At 39.7% G+C, this 18371-nt stretch overlaps 1 protein-coding gene across 4 annotated transcripts in view; it reads right to left on the bottom strand.

Moving 5' to 3' along the window:
• The window catches only part of znf516 (zinc finger protein 516), a 54602-nt gene extending 38250 nt beyond the window's left edge, over positions 1 to 16352 (bottom strand). For 3 of the 4 annotated variants that reach the window (XM_061673883.1, XM_061673885.1, XM_061673886.1), the window contains exon 1: positions 16068 to 16352. The gene's annotated coding sequence lies outside the window, so the exon portion shown is untranslated. Of the gene's footprint in view, positions 1 to 3444; positions 3746 to 16067 lie in introns of those variants that run through there. The other variant, XM_061673884.1, reaches the window with a different exon arrangement.
• Between the last annotated feature and the right edge of the window lie 2019 nt (positions 16353 to 18371).

Raw genomic sequence — 18371 nt, 5'->3', positions numbered from 1 at the left:
TTTACACAAGAAATAAGTGCTGCAGAATTATACACACCGTCATTCTCTCCACATCGCAGCAGTGGACAGCCTTACACACATACACACAGACTCAAAGACTGTGGGATATAGTTACTAAAAATGGAGACTACACGCCTCTAGAGAAATCCTACAATCATCAGTTTCTGAACATCCATCAACTTGTGCGAAAACGCAGTATGCAAGTAAACAGCAGTGATGTGCTCAGTTATAGGTATAGGGTAGTGCTATTGTCAAACACATGTTAATAATTTAATGGCAACAATTCATTGATCATGAACCTTTAGTTCAGAATGCATTTCGGTCTGATTGTTTTGCTGCACTAAATAAATAAATTCTTACAATATATTCAATCTTATTTTAAAAAATACAAAAATAATACAATAAAATATTATAGCGGTTGTGTAAGTACCTACTAATGTCATAATTTAGATGCTGTTCCACAAATACAACATGTACTACTATAAAAGTAGTGTATTGCATAGTGCAAGCAGTTATTTGACAACAATGACATTGTATCATATAAATTTCCTTGTAAAGATTTGTGTTTAATGTCACCTATGCCGGCGGCACAGTAGAAGATTGGTTAGCACATCTGCCTCACAGCCCTGAGGGCCCACGTTCAAATCCGGCCTCAACTGAGTTTGCATGTTCTCCCCGTGCCTGCGTGGGTTTTCTCCGGGTACTCCAGTTTCCTCCCACATCCCAAAAACATGCAAGGTAGGTTAATTAAACACTCTAAATTGCCCGTAGGTGTGAATGTGAGTGTGAATGGTTGTTTGTTTATATGTGGCCTGCAATTGGCTGGCAACCAGTTCAGGGTGTACCCTGCCACTCGCCCAGATTCAGCTGGGATAGGCTACAGCACGCCTCCGACCCTAGCAAGGAGAAGCGGTACTGAAAATGGATGGTTGGATGGATCAACTATTCCAAATAGATAATAAGAAAGAAAAAAAAAATCTGTCTCAAATATAAAGTATTCTCTGCGACAGGCTAAAACAGTGGTCACAAATATCCACACATACACTAACACAGCACACCAATCTCCACCTAAGATCTATCTGGGACAATGATGCCTGTGGAGGCAATTGCCCAGGTATTTAGTCCCACTGCTTGTGGGACTTTGGTCTCCGTTCCAACATTGAAATGAATATGTAACATTAGGATGTGTGCAGTATCCACTGACTATCGTTGCACAGTCGTTGCATGAATATCGAAGACAAACAAGACCGACAGAACACTTTTTCCGCCATTAATTTGACTTAGAATTTGTGCAACTCAACTGATTTCTTTTTATATCTTTTTGAGAGGGGAGGTGAAAATCAACAAGTGTAATAAATTTGAATGTGATTGACTTGTACTTGACGTTTAACTTGCTGCCTTGTTGGCCAGGTCTCCATTGCAAAAGAGGATGTTCTGTTTTATCTGCACAAGGATGCACTTACTCATATAACTGGCAAGTGGCTGTGTTCAGAAGTAACAGATCACATTCAAACTCATGCTCAATGGGAGTCCACACACACCTACCACCATATCAATTTTTAAGTGAAAAATAAAACAACACATGCATCGGGCCTTACAGAAACATTATTTGCTTTATCCACTAAAATGACTGAATGAAGAAGCTGTATGCTGACCAGACGTGTGTGTGTGTGTGTGTGTGCGTGTGTGTGTGTGTGCGCGCGCGTGTGTACTCTAACAGAGTAAAAGTTCTGTTTGTTCTTAACATAAATATGCAAGTAAAAGTAAAACGTATGCTTCATTAAATATACACTGACAGGTACAATTCATGCAAAATCTTACTTGAGTAACGGAGTAAATGTAGCGCGTTCCTACCAACCTCTCCTCACATGTATGAGACTAACTGTATGAGATTAGGACAGTATAAATGGGTCAGTGACTCATATCTCATTTACAGGACTTGTTTTTGGGGAAGATTACCTTTTCGGCCGTTCTTAGGACGACTAATTGGCTGGTTTTGTTGGGTTTGTCAAGTATAATCTGATGGGATTACCAAACATGATTTTTCAGTAGAATTCAGCAGCCAGGGATTAGATGATCAGAACCAGTTGGAAAAGCAATTGATTTTCGTCACAGGTTTTAGTTTTGAAGATACAGTAGTTAGATATCAGCTACGATCCAATTTTGGGTACTACCTTCATCCTAAAAAATACTTCATTTCGTTTACGGATTGGGTAACCAAATCATCTCCCAATGTGATGACTTCAGATCAATAGAATTAGAAGATGATTCTTAAATGGCACACTTACACGACAGTTCTCATAGATCCTATTTTGTAATGCCACTTCCTCACTATTGAGTTACTGATACTTCTACATTAGTCCAGTATGAGGAGATAGAGTAGCAATTTCCAGATATACTTTTATATGATGAAAATTAGCACAATTTAAAACTTCATTTTGCAGTCAGTGACATTGGGAACTGTATAAAGAAACACAGTCCAAGTAGTCTTAATGAAAGTCATTTGCTGTGGTTGTTTTATTTTATTCTATTTTAGCTAACTTGGGCGGCACGGTGGCCGACTGGTTAGAGCGTCAGCCTCACAGTTCTGAGGACCCGGGTTCAATCCCCGGTCTCGCCTGTGTGGAGTTTGCATGTTCTCCCTGTGCCTGTGTGGGTTTTCTCCGGGCACTCCGGTTTCCTCCCACATCCCAAAAACATGCATTAATTGGAGACACTAAATTGCCCGTAGGTGTGAGTGTGAATGGTTGTTTGTTTGTATGTGCCATGCGATTGGCTGGCAACCAGTTCAGGGTGTACCCCGCCTCCTGCCCGATGACAGCTGGGATAGGCTCCAGCACGTCCGCGACCCTAGTGAGGAGAAGCGGCTCAGAAAATGGATGGATGGATAGCTAACTTGTAAGGATGCTTGTGAAAGTGCATATGAATCTGCATCTTTAACAAAATGCATGCCTCAAATTACGACAGTTGCTTTGTAGCAGTCACAAAATTAAGCACACAATAAGAGATTCAACACAATTGCTATATCAATTTTGCCTTGACAAAGACAATACCGAAAAGCAAAGCTTTGATTAAAACAGATGTATTAAATTAACAAAGTATACTATTAATGCAACAATATGTTGTACCTTTAAGAAGAAGAAGAAGAAGAAGAACAAGAACAAGAACAAGAACAAGAGCAAGAAGAAGAAGAAGAAGATTATTTTCCTTTTTTTGGAAACCACTTTTTTAAAAAAAAATAATAATAATAATAAGAAAAAGACATTGCTACAACTTTACCAAGAGAACAAAACTCAGCCTTACAATAGGGCTGAATGTAAGGTCTTTTTGTTTGAGAAGGAAGAAAAATAATACAAGTTATCATTTATGGATATGTGCTTATATTAAAAAATAGTCAGGGAAAAAGATAATAAAATATTGACATAAAAACGTGGTGGTCATTACCAGTGGGCCTTGCCTAGGGCTTTCTCTCCCCAGCGATCATCCTCACATCTGGATACAATGTGAGAACAGTGCATTGAGGCCAAGGGGATAGCTGAAGGGAGAGTGTAAGTGTGCTGGGGAATTCTTTAGAAAAGATTTAAGAGCCAGTGGAAAAGGTGGTGGTGCTGATGGTGGATGTGGGGTTGTGTGTTGCAGTGGAGAAGAGGAGGGGGGTCTACTAAAAGGATCCCTGTCTTTGGTCTCTTCTTTCCTGTGTAGTTGACTGCAAGGCCCCCAAGCTACAGACAGAAAGGCAGCTGGGAACTGGGGTCAGTAGCAAACAGCAGCCTCCAAACAATCTGGAAGCGAAAATACAGGTTTCGAACAGTTATCTTGTGGTACCATAGGAGATAACATTAGATATAATAGGCAGCTGACAATGTACTTGTTTGACCACTATAAAGAGGTGGTTTGAGAACAACCGAGGACAGCATTTTGTTTATTTTCGTAACACAGGAAAACTTGCATCTTATCAGTTAACCGTGATAAAAATTCTGACGGTTTACAGATTACATTTGTTATTTTACATTTTTAGATTTACATTTGTTTTTTGGAATTCTCTCATCCGGTGTGCAACACAACAGCAAAAAGAACGAAGAAGATGCAGACTGTAAAAGAAGAGCAGAAACACATAAAACGTTTTGATTTACAGCGTGGGTAGCAAAAAATTGTACACCAAGGACTACTCTTTTTCTAGTATTTGGGATGTAATATTGGCTCTAGGGTGCCTCCGTAAATATTTCAAATATGACTTAAAATCATCCCCGCATTCCTGAGTTCAAAACGTTTGTCTGTCAAGAGGCCTAAATTTAGGTCATTTGAATTTCTCAAGCTTATCTACGCCAATAGTGAAGAGCTCCGTCTACCTCTCCGCTCCCGAGCCACCGCTATCAACAGAACAAACACGTGTGCTCTGACAAGTGGGTCTTCTGTACAGAGGCAACAAATCAGAGGAAAGGGGGCAGTCTTAGCCAAATGTGGACAAAGCGGATACAAAACTGTGTCAAACAGAAGTAGCTGTCAGAGTGACCTTTTTTGGAGACTCTTATGATAAAACCAAGGTGTTTTGTTTTTTTAATGAAATTAACACTTTTATACTAAGTGCATGTTAGAAAGTCACTCTATGGAGGTCTAAATAGCCACAATATGGGACCTTTAAAGTGTATCCATCCCTCCACTTTCTGTACCGCTTATCCTCACTAGGGTCGCGGGCATGCTAGAGCCTATCCCAGCTGACTCTGGACAAGAGTCAGGGTACACCCTGAACTGGTCACCAGCCAATCGCAGGGCACATATAAACAAACAACCATTTGCACTCACACGGGCAATTTAGAGTCGCCAATTAACCAACCTTGCATGTTTTTGGGATGTGGGAGGAAACCGGAGTACCCGGAGAAAACCAACGCAGGCACGGGGAGAACATACAAACTCGACACAGGGTCCTCAGAACTCTGAGGCAGATGTGCAAACCAGTCTACCACGTGCCGCCAAAAATTATATCAATTTACTCATATTTTTTGTTTACTTGTTGCAATGTTGTCGGTACATATATATATATATATATATATATATATATATATATATATATATATATATATATATATATATATATATATATATATATATTAGCAATATTGTGTTATTGTTAACTATGTTATTTCATAAGAAAAGTTAAATGCTGTACACATAAAATTATTATTTGTTTCTAAATATGTTAAATATGTTTGAAGTCCTTCTGTGACCCAAGTGGGATAAGCGTTACGGAAATCAATGAATGATAAGTGCTGACAACATTTGTTAGCGGGCCCGCTAGCGAGCAGGCTCCTGGACCGGTGGTGGGACCGTCCAATTTGCCACCACCTTGCTCCGTGCAGCATGTGTGGGTCCACAAAAAAGAGACACCAGGACACAAGTGGTAGGGGAGCTGATTGGAGTAGACCGATGACATGACACGGGTGAAACCAATGAGACATGAGCGAACATGTCATTTCGAGCCACAAGATAACAATTCAGAGATTAGAATGCCACTTGACCTGAAAACCATCTTGAGTATGAATAATCTTGGGCGTAGTGCATATTGTCTTATTCGTAGAATTACACCGTTAAATTATCTAATTATCATCAATAGTCATTTTTTTGTATTCCCATACAATGGAATGGTTTGATAGGGTCCACATGCATGGCCCTCTCCCTTATACGAATGCACTCATGCACCCACACATTCACAAAAAGCATCATCCCAAGGTTAGACTGACATCAGGGTCTAACGATTAGTTCTTCTGTGGACTGAATGATTAGCTGCAGTAGCCTGGAGACATTTCCAGCTTGTTTCCCTAAGTTAGTCAGACAGGCAACATCACTGGCGTTGAAGCTGCATAGCAACCAGCCTCTTAGTTGCCCAAATAAGAGTGTTGACTGAAGAATTATGGGAAGAGACAATGTGGCGTGTGTAAAGGTATTATTTGTTTATCCAATGTTTTTTTTCTCATATTTCAGTAGAATGATTATAATAGTTGTAAAAGTAGAGTTGTAGTAGTATGCGAGCATGAATGCATACATGTTTATAAATCCGTAACGGCAAGATATTCTTCAAATATTATGTATTATAATATCTAGATTGGAAAACCTCTGGAGAAGCTCTTGAACACATGAAGCAGGAATTGGCTTGTGACTTCAAATAATATTGTTGGTTTTGCATTTTCAGTGAGTTCTTTGAGTCAGATGGTAGCTGGGAGAGCATTATGCATATGTTACACATTGTAGTCATCTTGTGATTTCAAGTCTTTATAATAATATTAATTAACAAGTCTCAAAATCACATCATCATTCTGACCAATTTTCACTCTCATGCTGTATTCTTACAGCGCTCTACAGTTGTCAAATTAAACCATTAACTTGTCTTGGCCAGCTCTTATCACACGACACATACTTTTTTAACAGAGAAGCAGGGTATAGTCTCACTCATTTTGAAATGTGCATTCTCACATCTTTCATTTGGTCATTGCAACAATTCTGAAGGAACTCCTCTGGTCACTCGTGTACAACTGATGGGTCTGTTGAATGTATTAAGGACATGGTGCTAAACCTGCTCCAGATATAAAACTGTCTACTGTCTACTATCTATTTGCTGTGATTTAGCTTTTATAAGATGTTATAAAGGATATACTGTATGTACTCTTTTTTAGTCTGTTATTTTCAAAGACACAAAACTCTTATCTACTGTTAAGTAGGTGGACGAGAACATCATTGTGCAAGCGTACATGGCGCGTGCATGTGCGTTGATCATCAGAAAGGTTCCAAGGTGAACCACACCTTCTCACCTACTTTTTTCACAAACTAAGTTTGATTGATGAATAAATTTTTTGGGATAAAAGAATAATAACTCAAACAGTTTCCCAGAGATTTTTAGTTTTGCAACTATCTATATCCAAGGATGATGCCATAACAGTCTCGAAGACTTTAGAGGTAACTGGGATGTATCATAATTACAGCTTCAACATTTTTCAGTAGTGTTACAGTTACAGTATTATTTCCTCAACTGCTGGGCAACATTCTGTCATAACTTTCTGTATTTGCGAAATTTATAGAAAACATCGAGGCATAAAAGCAGTGCAAAACTGTGCCTAAAACCGCTGTGAAAGGCGCTTTTGTTTTGTCTATGTGGCAATAACAAACCTCACTTTTATTTCTCTCAAATAATATACTATTGATATAAGAAAACACTATGGGGAACTCTCATTGGTACTGTCTTTCATTAGACACATTTATTGATTATTTAAAAAATGTGATGTGTGTTTATCAACTGCAACAAAGCAGCAGATGCTAAAAAGAGGGAGCCTCTCATTTTAAGAATCTGTTACACCAACCCCCACTCACTCTTAATGCCCTCTGGGCTGCTGTGAGTTTGGATTAAGTTTAGGTGCCACGTCGCCTCCCTAAGAAGACCCACTGTCAGTCCTTCTAAATACATGGACTCATATGCCCCCACTTTCTGAACAACAGGACCTGCTCGTAAAATGATGCATGATGTAATGATATAGCAAAATATAATTTGTCATTTATCTGTATTTCACAGGTGCTAAAGATACAATAAGTGTATAACTTAAATGTTCATTCAGCGGCCCCTAATTTTTAATGTAATAAATATAATAAAGAAAGAATGCAATAGCTAAAAACTTTTATCGTCAAACATTGTGTTAGCATGTTCTAATACAAATAAACTAGTGCCAATTATTTTGTAATCAGAAGAGTATCTGAAATAATATGTATTGATTTTGGTTTCATTTTCATCGAGCAAACAGATACAGGGTTTAAATAATAGAATTCTAATGATATTCAGTTAAAAAGTGTATGTGTGCATGTGCAAAGCAGTGTCTACTACAGTGACATCTGGACTGGATGAAGAGTGCTGTTCCTTCCCCTGGCCGCTCTCCCCTTCTATCTCTCTCTTTCAATCCCTAATCACAATCACGTGGTTTTCCCCAGATAATCTTATTTCGCTTCTTTAATCCTGCATCAATCACTGCAACAATGCTATGAGCTGGTCAGAAATACAAGCAGAAATCTATTAACTATAATCACTGTGTCAACTAAAACTGATTAGCACAGTTAAATAATTCCTACATTCAATTGCCTGTTCTGTGATCAAAATTGCTATTTTAATGGATCATTAATGAGGTGTATGGCAGGGAACCAACAGTGTTAGTGAGGGATAATGTTGATTGAATGCACTAAAAGGTATTTAAAGTGAGAACATTCTCTTTTTAAAATGTCATTTTATATAGTCCAATGAAAAGTATTACTCTTCAGGCTGAAAAAGAGCTCTAAATCTGCTTGCATCACAACACAGGTTCATCCCTTGTGGCCGTCCCGACTTAAAACAAACAGAATACTGATAAATGGGGTTGATACTTAGCCATTGTGATCAGATTATTAGCTTCTCAGTAAGGGTGACCTCCTGTTTGATAAGGCCCTCTGCCACTGCAAGACAAATACTGTACTGCATTACTTTAACTGTAGCCATAGTCATAGGAGTGGAAATAGTGTGCTAGGCAGGCAGGTTATTCCAGTGGGGTTATTTGTAGAATTGAGAAGTGTTCAAACAGCAAATATGTCAAATTCACACCCACACTGAGGTGCAGATGACTGTGGAAAACATCAGCATAAATAAGCATTGCTTGTGTTAAACATAATGATGTCATCAGTGGGTTTAATCAGACATAAAAGTATCACCATGAAGTAAGATAATAGCAAATGGCTGATATGTCTAATAATTACATTGCACTGGATGCAAATAAACTTGGATAATGCAGTTAGCTATAGTAATAGGCCAGATTCACTGCTTACATTCTTAGTAAATGGTGATCTGTGCAATGAAAATGCTAAAAACATGCATATGCTATTTTTGGATCTCAACCATTTTTCAATAACACATTTACCAAAAGCAGATTTTCAGAATGTTCCCCGATTTCTGAATTGATGCTGTGATTCATTGCTTTGTTTGAGTTAGTAATGTTAGACAATTGGGAATGTGTCTAAAGCTGATAGGATATTGTAGTCTTTTAAACATTTCCCCCTTAGAAGACATTACAACGCCAAACTTCAATTAAGATCTCACAAACCCATGGTTTACAACCTTAGTTCTTGTTATTTTCAATGCTTGTTTTGTTCACATGACCCATATCAAATTATTTTATTGCCAAGTGAATGTAACCCATGTTGTAATTAAAGATACTTCTAAAAAAGCAACATTATTATTTATTTGTTATTTTTGTGTCTGAATGGTGAACACAATTATTCTCTCGCTTATAGCTGTTTTTGCTTTTCATCAACCCCTTTGGGAAGTCTCCTGTTTTAACTTCTAAATGCGATACTAATTTCCCTAGATCATCAAAGAAGCTATGATGAAAGTATGAAATATCCACTTGGCTCCTCCCTCGTGCATGTAGTATGACTAAAATGAGCAAATTCATTGTTTGTTCAAAGTTAATGTTAGCGGATTCCTTGCACTACTGTTTAAAATAATTCCAGTGCAAACGTTCAACTTTTGGCCACACTGACTAAACAATAGTGGTATTATCAACAGTTGAGACCAACACAACACATTCCTCTCGCCCCTTGCTGCCAGCAAGGGCGAAGACTAAAATGTGCCTGTGCCTGAATCCCCACAGCAGCACCTCCCCTGCCACCCAACAACTCAAAACTCTCTTCTATATTAAGCCTCTGATTACTACATCAATTTCTTAGACTCTAATTTAGATAGCGATGTGGCTTTACACTGCACTACCTGACTTGCTTGGCACTGACTTGATTGATCCTTATGGGAGGGGAGGATGCAGATGTGACCCAAATAAAGGGATTAACTTCCCACCTGCTGCTAGTTTCCAAAAATGCACCAACTACGAATAACGTAGCAAATAGCACTAATGTATACATACAGTATATTACAAGTTGTAAGGTGGTAGCTGCATACAATTTTAATTCCATGGCATGAAGCAGTGTTTCCCACAGAGGCTCGTTTATAATTTAATCCTGGATCTGTTTCTAGGCTAACACAGTGAGTTTTGCCCTTTAAGAGTGGAAACCCCCACCATGCAGAAGAGGATCAATTCCATCACTGCAAAATAGACAGCAGACCTTGTACACGATCAAAATTGAGTCGAGAGAGTCACGTACAACCCCAATTCCAATGAAGTTGGGATGTTGTGTTAAACATAAATAAAAACAGAATACAATAATTTGCAAATCATGTTCAACCTATATTTAATTGAATACATTACAAAGACAAGATATTTAATGTTCAAACTGATAAACTTTATTGTTTTTAGCAAATAATCAATAACTTTCAATTTTATGGCTGCAACACGTTCCAAAAAAGCTAGGACAGGTGGCAAAAAAGTCTGAGAAAGTTGAGGAATGCGCATCAAACACCTGTTTGGAACATCCCACAGATGAACAGGCTAATTGGGAACAGGTGGGTGCCATGATTGGGTATAAAAGGAGCTTCCCTGAATTGCTGAGTCATTCAGAAGCAAAGATGGGGTGAGGTTCACCTCTTTGTGAACAAGTGCGTGAGAAAATAGTCGAACAGTTTAAGGACAATGTTCCTCAACGTACAATTGCAAGTAATTTAGGGATTTCATCATCTATGGTCCATATTATCATCAAAAGGTTCAGAGAATCTGGAGAAATCACTGCATGTAAGCGGCAAGGCCGAAAACCAACATTGAATGCCCGTGACCTTCGATCCCTGAGGCGGCAGTGCATCAAAAGCCGACATCAATGTGTAAAGGATATCACCACATGGGCTCGGGAACACTGCAGAAAACCAATGTCAGTCAATACAGTTCAGCGCTACAGCCGTAAGTGCAACTTAAAACTCTACTATGCAAAGCAAAAGCCATTTATCAACAACACCCAGAAACGTCATTTAGCCAGTAGTTGACTACAGCAAACGTACAGTATTTGATTGAAGGTGTAGGGCTCATTTCCAGTGCCTTTTTTTTTTATTCATTCAAATTTGGAAGACTTTAAAAACACTTCTCTGGTGTGTGTCAAATTTAGACTTCTTTGCCTCTTTCGTGGGTTATTGACTATCTATACCTCTGTGCCAAATGTTTAATCTTTGTTCAAGTGCAATTTTTGTGAACAGAGCCTGTGTCTGTTTTATTTACACATATTTTTTAATTCATCTAAGATATTTTATTTGTTCTACATTTCAATGCCACTGTTCAATATTCTTTAGCATTAAGTTAATTGTACTTAAAAAGGATCTACTTCAATTATGATGCTCTAATATCATTACATCAGTGGTATTAAAGAAAAACATCAACAACACTATCGTTTATCGTGACAGTTTGGGGGGAAATATATCCTAAAAGACTTATCATTCGATAAATAAAAAGGACAGTGTTTTTTCCGGACTGGATAAATGACTCGACAAATTCCCATTTTAGTGGTGACCAGCGTGTAGCTCATGCAGTGAGCCGACGTCACGCGAGTTGGACGGCTCCACTGCGAAGTGGCCTGCTACTTTAGCGGCTAGGCTAGTACGTATTAGCTGCTACCGGACACGTGGACCGCCGGCGGACCAGTGTTAGCTCCGTCCAATACTAATAAACTAAAACTAATGAACGCCGTGCCCCCTCAAACCAAATCCACAGAATCACGCCTGCTTCCTCAAGTCTCCTCCGCTCCATGCTGTGTGTTGACTGTCCGAACTACTGTCCACAGTGAGACTGTAGATTTGGCCACAAACTCATCTAAGGAAATATTTACATCTTTATCATATAAGTGCCTTCTATATTGTATGTGTTTGTACAATGTTATTCTTTGAGGAGTCTAATTTACGTTATTCGCACAGATGTGACATTCATAGTGAACCTGCTGCGCTGCCGATTGGAGATCGTCAAATTAGAAGAGTCCGCCGCTGGAAGTGGAGCAATTTTGAATTTCAAAGTGAGAGCAACAAAAGTGATGTGTTTGCTGCTTGAATGTTGCAGACTTAACATCGCTTTGATAGAATAGAATGCCTTTTATTGTCACTATAGAGAGAGGTTTGCTTTGAGTCTACTTATTGATCAAATGTTATGTGCCCTTGCCTATTTGTACTTTTGTTCTCTTAGAAAACCACCTCCACCCAACTAAACATATGCATGAAGAGACAATTGTATTCAAGGAAAAAAACTGACGTGAAGGAAAAAAAAGTCAGAAATGTTTAATTTGCAAGAATTTTCATGAGTGCCCCACAAACGGTTATTTGATCAAATGTGGGTACCTTAAGCATTTTTTAGTTCCATATTCATGTATAATTGCTATTCGAGCGATCCGGTTCACATGATTTGTGCATGAGTGGTGTCGTCACAGTGGCTGGAGGAGCTAAGCCTGAGATGCAGTTGGTGGAAGATAGTGTGTTTAAACTGTACAGGATTATACATTTCTTTGTGTGCTTTAATGACAAGCGAGTAGTACACACATGTATAAGTGCCCTGTTTATAGCAAGTACCTGTGTGTTATAAGAGTGTTTTACACAAAGCTAAGTAGGGAAAGATGCTGTACAGCAATTGCCAACTTAGCGGCCAAATAAATAATGATAATATCCATCCATCCATCCATTTTCTGAGCCGCTTCTCCTCACTAGGGTAGCGGGCATGCTGGAGCCTATCCCAGCTGTCATCGGGCAGGAGGCGTGGTACACCTTGAACTGGTTGCCAGCCAATCGCAGGGCACATACAACCAAACAACCATTCGCACTCACATTCACACCTACGGGCAATTTAGAGTCTCCAATAAATGCATGTTTTTTGGGATGTGGGAGGAAACCGGAGTGCCCGGAGAAAACCCACGCAGGCACGGGGAGAACATGCAAACTCCACACAGGCGGGGCCGGGGATTGAACCCGGGTCCTCAGAACTGTGAGGCTGACGCTCTAACCAGTCGGTCACCGTGCCCCCTAATGATAATATATAAAATAAAAATATGCAGTCACATGATGCCCCCTTAATGTTTCTGTCTGCCCCCTCAAGTATGTATTCCTAGAACCGGCCCTGCTCCACAGCCTTGTTCCATGTGCTGCGTGTAGATCCACACAACAGAGACAGTTAAAGGGAAAGTTAACTTTTTATTACGTTCGCTAGCACCCAAGATAAGGATGTACTTGGATTATTATACTCAATCTTTCTATCAAAGTCAACAATACTGTCATTTATCGTGATAGTTTTTAGTAAGATACATCGTCTTAAAAAATTTGCTATGGCGACAGGCCTAATGACAGGCCTACCGGTAGAGGGATGTAATGAAATTGAGATGCAGGTAATCAGAAAACTTTACACTGGTAGTGTGTCTTTCTCTGCCCCCACCCCCTCCTCCTTTCCGGTTTGAGGCCAGCAGACACCAGCGGCACTCATTAGCTAAGAAACAGATCTTCAACTACTGTACACCGCTAAAGTAAACTAAATAAATAAAAATACCATTTAAATAAATCAAAACACTTTTACTCATGTACTTCCAATACTTAGGTACATTTAATATCATTAAATGACTTTTGATATTTGGCGGCACAGTGAACGATGGTTAGCACATCTGCCTCACAGTTCTGAGGACCGGGGTTCAAATCGCCACACAGGCCCGCCTGTGTGGAGTTTGCATGTTCTCCCCGTGCCTGTGTGGGTTTTCTCCCACATCCCAAAAACATGCGTGGTAGGTTGATTGAAGACTCTAAATTGCCCATAGGTGTGAATGTGAGTGCGAATGCTTGTGTCTATGTGCCCTGCGATTGGCTGGTGACTAGTTCATGGTGTACCCCGCCTCTCGCTCGAAGATAGCTGGGATAGGCTCCAGCATGCACGTGACCCTAGTGAGGATAAGCGGTACAGAAAATGGATGGATGGACGGACTTGATATTTAAGTACAGCAAATGTCAGACAGACACTTTCAGACTATGAAGTTATATTCTTCAAGGTGACTTTAATTTCGACCAAAGTTATTTTCTGTTAAGATACTTGTACTTTTAAGAGAGTATCATGTTCAGGTACTTGATAAAAGAGTGCATTCAAGTCAATGAAATAGGGAAGGGGGGTTGCATGAGATGGGTGTGTGTGTGTGAGATTTGATTAGGAGTAAAACATATGGAATAGTTACTGAACACTTACAAAATTTGGCAGAAAATTTCACACTATTATTACCATAGAAATCTATATTGATGTTTTGATAGAGTCTACAGCCTCATAGGTAAATGACTCTGTTCATGCTGACAAAGGCACAAGGTAGTAATGAGTAATGAAAACAACAGTTAGTGCTGCCATTCAGCAAGGGGGCTGCTGCTGTGGAATGTGAGGCTCCATTCATTCACATGGGTTAAACATGCATTTCTACCATCACAAAGCCCTGCCTTGTCCTCATTGTTTCTTGACACATCAGTAAAACGCTTTCTTGCACTAAAAAAAGATATTAACTGGATATGAAATTCTATCCACAAAATACAGGGACAAAAATGTGTTTATGTACGTGTGTGGGTGAGTGGGGGTGGGAGTATGGGGGGTGACTTTACTTTTGGAAAAGATATAGTCATGGCAGTTGAAAGTTCATGATAAGCACAGAGGATGTGAAGCATACAAGCTACTTACAAAAGACAAACAGCTCCACTGACAAAACCGGAATATGTGTATATGGCACAATAGTGGAAGATAGCAACAAGAGTCAGTCAGGTCAACATCTTTAAACCTGAAATTGGATTCTTTAAAAAGTTAACAGCCACAGTCGCATTAATTTTTATTCATTAGACAACTTGTAACCACAAAAAAAAAAACTCGTCAAACTTGGTTGATGTTCCTGTTTTTACTCTCTACAGTCTCTGTCGACGCAATGCTGAACAAGCAATAGAGACACCTATAAAAACACTCTCACGCTACATGAAAACACTGTACAGTATATGTCTGTTTTTTGTTTTTCTTTGTTACTGAATCACGTGTAAGGATTTAAAAGATCCCAATCGAGTCTTGATTCATATTTTCCATAAAACCTGTCTGACTAAAGAATCGATGGCTGTCAGTGACTCACTCACTTTGGCTATGATAAATCATGAATTACTTTTGTGTGGTGTTGCTGGCTGTTGTGTGATTACACAGCGAGAGCAGCTGGGTGTCGATGGAAGGGAAAAAAATTTGTGCCTGAGAACTACATGCAATCCCGTCTGCAAAACTGGTCTCCGTCTCTCTCCCGTCTTTCTCTTTCCAGTGAAGGAAATAAATACTTCTCACAGCAAGTGCAGGTGAAGGAGATCACAAACAAACCTAGGCTACTTGAATTGTAGCAGAGCCCATTGTTATTAAATAGGCCTACTTTAAACGTAAAATACGTGACAAATAGTTTTGGGTTTTGACTGCGTGCATGTGTGCGTGCGTGTGTCATCAAGGCTATATTCAGCAAAACTTCCAGCAACATTAAAATTGGACACGCCTAGATTTGTGATCATTCTTAGATAAACTGTAAAACAACATCCAGTGAGACAGCTTTGCGTGCACGCGCACCTACGTGCACACACACACACACGCACTCTCTCTCTCTCTCTCTCTCTCTCTCTCACACACACACACACACACAACAAACTATATTTTACATAACAATTATGATAGGTCTGCCTCCCGAGGGAGGATGACTACGTAGAGTAATCTTGAAACCTTAAATAAGAATTTTGAAGCGCTTTGCATTTATTTTTCACTTGACCTATTGTCATCTGTCTGCTACCTTCAGTTCGTATTGCTAAATTGCTCCCCCCCCCCCCCCCCCACCCACCCCCCAAAATGAACTTATATTGCCAGACATAACATACATTGTCGCATAATTACATTATGGGTTGTTTGCTCTTCTTTTGCGAGGTTCCAGTGTCCTATGAGTTCAGCAATTGCTCAAAATGACCCTTTATCTCTGTTGTAGCAGATGCACTTTTGGTTTTGTCACTCTTATGGGAAACGAGTAGTTCAAAGGAAGCACGCGCTCTTGGCGAAACAGCGGGCGACTCTTAACGGCAGCAGCGCAGCAAACACACCAGGGAAAGAACAAATACATATCTGCAGTCACTTCCTTACCAGTTGAAACACCGTTGAAGCTCCAACACACGCACACACAAAAAGACCGGTGCGCCACTCCAAAAAGCAAATGTCAAGATCGAGTCCATATCCAGCCGAGGCAAACATGGATAACAGGATTATGTGTCTTCCCTTGAAGCCATTGACGGCCAACTTTGCAGAAATCGAGTACAACGATAATTATCTGTTGTGGATTCCAGTCTCTTATGTTGGGGAAGAGTACAGGTTCCTCTCTCACTCCACTCTCCGTGTGTATGTGTCTCTCGTCTCTGTAGTTTCACCGGCGATGCCTTCACTGACACTGCGGAAAGCTCAATTTCATAAGTGAACAGTAGAAGTCAGTGAGTGGCAGCAGAAGCGTGGAAGATTACGGTTGTAGCCGTCCCATATTAATTACACACTGAGCAATTGGACCATTGATTAGAATCTCTTCTCGCTGCCCCCAGTAACGCGTAGCGGGAGACTAAATTATACCTATCAGTGCATATCCATCCATCTATGTAAGTATACAACTATCTATCTTTTTAGCCATGAGAAGAAACATTTGCCCTGTATGATCTGTTGTCTTAGCTTGGTTAATGTCGCAGCTTTGAGTGTGTCCATGAATGTATCACAAGTTGAAAGGAGCCCTGCGCGAGACTCGACATTGTTCGACAATTGAAAGCAACAACAGAAAGTTTGTCCCCAAGTATATAGTCGTGAGTAATTCTCTCATCAGGAGACAGTCCCCATCCAACGCATGCACAATCACAACGCATCCACAATCAACTATGTACATGCACGTAGCTGTTACGTGAACTTAACACTGTATATAGGTCATGTTTATACATATATATATATATATATATATATATATATATATATATATATATATATATATATATATATATTAACATACATTGGTTACTGGCGCATATCTATGTTCCTGTGAGCATAGTTGGGGCCATAATATGTAAGTTGAAATCCAATCATACCACCATAGATTTGGCTTGATCAGGTGCTCCTCGTAAGATTTGTGACAGAGGAGTGCAAAGAATAATCAGAAGAGTTGTCCAATAGCCAAGGACCATCTGTGGAGAGCGTCAAAAAGACTTAGAATGAGCAGGTACTGTTGTCACAAGGAACACAGTGAGTAATGCACTCTGCTGCCATGGCCTGTATGCACGCTCACCACGCAAGACCCCATTGCTGAAAAAAAAGAATGGCAAAGCTCGTTTAGAGTTTGCGGAACAACATTTGGACAAACCAATTAAATACTGGGAAAATTTAGTCTGGTCTGAGGAGAGCAAAATTAAAGTCTTTGGATGCCATAATGCACACCATGTTTGGAGGAGAAATGGCACTGCGCATCACCCTAAAAACACCATACCAACAGTGAAGTTCGGAGGTGGAAACATGATGGTGTGGGGCTGCTTTTTAGCACATGGTACTGGTAAACTTCACATTATTGAAAGAAGGATGAATGGGTAAATTTACCAAGACATTCTTGACAAAAATCTGCTGCCATCTACGAGGAAAATAAAAATGAAACGAGGGTGGACATTTCAGCAGGATAATTATCCAAAACATACTGCTAAGGAAACTCTCCATTGGTTTCAAAGGGAAAAAAATAAACCTGCTAGAATGGCCCAGTCAATCAACTGACTTGAATCCAAACGAAAATCTATGGAAAGAACTGAAACTCAAGGTCCAAAAAAGAAGCCCACGGAACCTTCAAGATTTGAAGACTGTTTGTATGTGACTAGTTTCTACATACAGGACGCATCTTGAAACTGTCATTGGAAACAAAGGCTTTTGTACAAAGTCTTAAATAAATACCAGTTGGTGGGTTCAATACTTTTTTCCCCCTGCACCATTTCACATTATTTCACATAACTTAATTTCTGAGCTAATTTGTTCTACTTTCTTTGTATGTGTGGATTAATCGGGTTGTTCCCAACATCTGGCGAAATTTTCAGGTCAATAGCAGCTTTGAAAATATATGTAGTGAGAAAAATGGTGACGTGTTAAATACTTAGCTAGATAGATTACATGACCTATATGTGCCCTCCACAACCCACAACCCAGCAGGCAACAACGACATCCTGTAGGTTCCTCTTCAATAAGGGAAAAAGTTGCATCGGCAAACAGACATTCTATTGACCCCTCCTCCCTTTACTCCTCCTCAGCACACGTTTCCGCCTCCATGCACAAACACACAGACATACAGACAACGTACACAGACACGTACACAGACACACGGGACATGCGCGCACATGTAGATGAAGTTGCACAAAGACAGGATTGCTAAAACCAACAAATGCT

The sequence above is a fragment of the Phycodurus eques genome, chromosome 4, assembly GCF_024500275.1.
Source record: "Phycodurus eques isolate BA_2022a chromosome 4, UOR_Pequ_1.1, whole genome shotgun sequence".
NCBI classification, from domain to species: domain Eukaryota; kingdom Metazoa; phylum Chordata; class Actinopteri; order Syngnathiformes; family Syngnathidae; genus Phycodurus; species Phycodurus eques.
Note: the sequence above shows the minus strand (reverse complement) of the source record. Positions and strands in the feature narration are given on the sequence as shown.